Below are 3,184 nucleotides of genomic sequence, written 5' to 3'. Positions count from 1 at the left end.
TCTATGGATTGAAGAGATTCCACTAGTGGTGGTAATGCTCAATACTGCCAAAGTTCTCCAAATAATTCTGCATGTGCTTCTCACTCGGTTTATTTGGATTCTATGAATGACTTTTATAGGGGGCTTCCCTCCACATATCCTTCCCAGACTCAAGACCCTTTGGCCAACCAAGGCAAACATCTAACCCATCTGGGATCACTTTGTTTGGACTAAAATAAGCTTCGTTTGGCACCAGAAGTTTTCCTTCTTCCACAATGCCAGACGGAATGGACAGACTAAGCTGACTAGACCTATCAGACGGGCAAATCAATCCAGTCAAGTCCTCAAGATTTCTAGCATATGTGGTCAACCACACCTGATGTCTAAGCGTCGACCTAGATGCCTAATGTTTGAGCGCCGAACTAGATGCTTGATGTTTGAGCGACGACCTAAACGCCTAACGTTTGAGCGGCAGACTAGATGGCTGACATCTGAGCGACAGCTTAGACGCCTAACGTTTGAGCTGCGAACTAGACGCCATTTACACCTAAAATTCAATGTCAATCAATTGTTACACACAATTCCAAACATTAGCAAGCTAAATGGATAGTCAGCTACATGGCCCGAGATTTTGGCACAATAGTCAGCAAATGACACCAGTCAATAGCCTTTACTTGATGTGATTGCCTAGTCAAGGCAGCAGTGACGACGTTGATTGTCCTATCAAGGCTCAATTTCCATCGGGCAATCATCATTACAAGAAAGACAATGACGGTGTCATTAGCTCTATATAAACCCCTCAAAAAGCACGAACAAGGTACACATGCTCATTCCCTCCCACAAAAATAGTTATAACTATCCTCATCTGACTTAAACTTTAGAGGGACGTGCCCGGACCACTCATTCAGACATCCTTTTATGCAGGAAAGAAGTCCATTTGAGCGTGCCCGAACTACCCGTCCGGACATCCTTTTGTGTATGGAAGAAGTCTGTCTGACTCCAATGAAGTTGGATGGACTCCTTAAGAAACACGGACAAGGGAAGAAGTTTGCTTGACTCTAGTGAAGCTGGACGGACCTGACTCCAATTGGGAATGACACCAACATTAGTGCCATCTGTGGTAAGGACTACGGATGTCAACACCCTCCAAAATCCGATCATCAACTATGAGTGGCGAAGACTACTTTGCCTAGCGTGAAAAGATGGAGAGACGTCAATAAGAGAATGATAAGCAGATGCATTCTCTACTATTCTAAACGAAGCGACTCAAATAAGAGAATGAAGAGTTGCAGGCACAAATGTCAGCATCGGACCCCTCTAAAAGTAGACACCCTCAAAGCCAACAAACAGCCTCAAGACAGACTGATGAGGCATCTTTCCTTGGGAACACAGAGTTCTCCTTTGGAAGCTACACGACACGATCTGAGGAGGAGCTTTCGCCATCTCGCCAAACGCAGTTGGACGAAGGCACCGACTCTACCCAGACATCAATGAAGAGGAGGCGCGACAGAAGGTCATGTTTGTCAGATACGATGTGAGCCCTATTGAGACCTCAGGCACCAGGCATGGAGGGGCAACCTTGCATATTAGAAACCCTGAAGGCCCATCTAGGTCCCCCAACCACAGTAGTTATGTCAGGATGACCCTCTCAGCCACCAAAGTAGTAGCAAGCTGAGGCCCCGACGATTCAAGTTTCTCCCGGCTTTGTCAGACGGCGGTTGAATGACAGGCTCTCCACACCGTTCAACCCTTATATTATTAACTATGAGTCGTCTAGGGGGTTCATAGTGACAAAATTCACAATGTACGACGGAACAAGCAATCTGTTCGATCACATCATGCACTTCAAGCAGCTCATGACCCTCGATATAGGGAATGATGCACTGTTGTGCAAGGTCTTTCTGGCCAGCCTACACCTCCAAGCTCTTTCTTGGTTCTACTATCTCCCACAAAATTCTGTGAACACTTTCCGAGATATATGGAAAGCCTTCATAGGCCACTACTTTTGTTCTACTCGCCATAAGTAGAACATAAGCACCCTGCAAAATATCGAGTTGCAGGAGAACGAGTTGCTCAGAGACTTCATGAAGCAATTCGGGCAAGTTGTGCTCCAAGTGGAGTCCTATAGTATGGATGCCATCATGTAGATCTTTAAGCAAATCATCAGCCCGGGCACGCCATTTTTTCAGTCTCTTGCAAAGAAGTCGTCTGCAATGATATATGACCTGTTCAGGCGAGAAGACAAATACTCCATGCTCGAGGACGATGTCCGGGCAGCTCCTCAGTAGGTCTTGGTTACCAATCATCTGACCAAAGACGACGAGGCAGGAAGTTCTAAGCCCTCGAACCAATTGAGGCAAGCTAGCAAGAGGTGAGCTGGCCAGTAGCAGCAGAATTAGGTGAGACTAACCCCCCCTTAGTACTCATATGAGAGACTCCTCCCAATGATCCACGATCTATCAAACTTCAAATGGCTAGAGTCGATCACGACAGATCCAGCTAGACGGGATCATAACAGAAGGCGTTTCTTTCATAAGGATCATGGCCATACCATCGAGTAATGCAAGAGTTTCCATTACTTGGTGGAGAAACTAATTAGAGTCAGGCACCTAAAACAATACGTCCGTACAACTGGAAGACAAAGAGAGACAACGTAAGAGCTAGTCATCCAAGCCCCTACACCTCCGGCAGCTCCCAAAGCTGTCGTTAACTACATACATGGAGGCCCCATAGACGATATATACAATTCTAAGCGACAAAGGAAAAAGTTGCTTCGTACAACCTTTGTAAGAGAGCGAGTTAACTCCGTTCAGTGCAACTTTTCAGAATGGAGTGTGCCTTATTGACAGTACAATCACCTTTTCTCCAGTAAAGGCTAGCCGAGTATTGCAACCACATGAAAATGCCTTAGTCTTAACACTAGGGGTAGGCGGATTCAACGTGAGAAGGGTTCTGGTTGATCTGGGTAGCTCAACTGACCTCTTGCAAATGTCAGCTTACAAGCAAATGGACTACTCACCATTCGTCCTAAAGAACCCAAAGGTGTTTGTTGTCCGGATTCAATGGAGCTACAACGACTTCTCTGGGTGATGTTGTGTTCCCCGTCCAAGCTGGCCCAATCACACTGAACGTAAAATTCTTAGTGGTTGACGATTTGTCCCCATGCAACGCCATTATGGGATGTGCATGGCTTCACAGAATGAAA

Source organism: Vitis riparia, chromosome 3, assembly GCF_004353265.1.
Source record: "Vitis riparia cultivar Riparia Gloire de Montpellier isolate 1030 chromosome 3, EGFV_Vit.rip_1.0, whole genome shotgun sequence".
Classification (NCBI taxonomy): Eukaryota; Viridiplantae; Streptophyta; class Magnoliopsida; order Vitales; family Vitaceae; genus Vitis; species Vitis riparia.
This window is presented reverse-complemented; position numbering follows the sequence as displayed.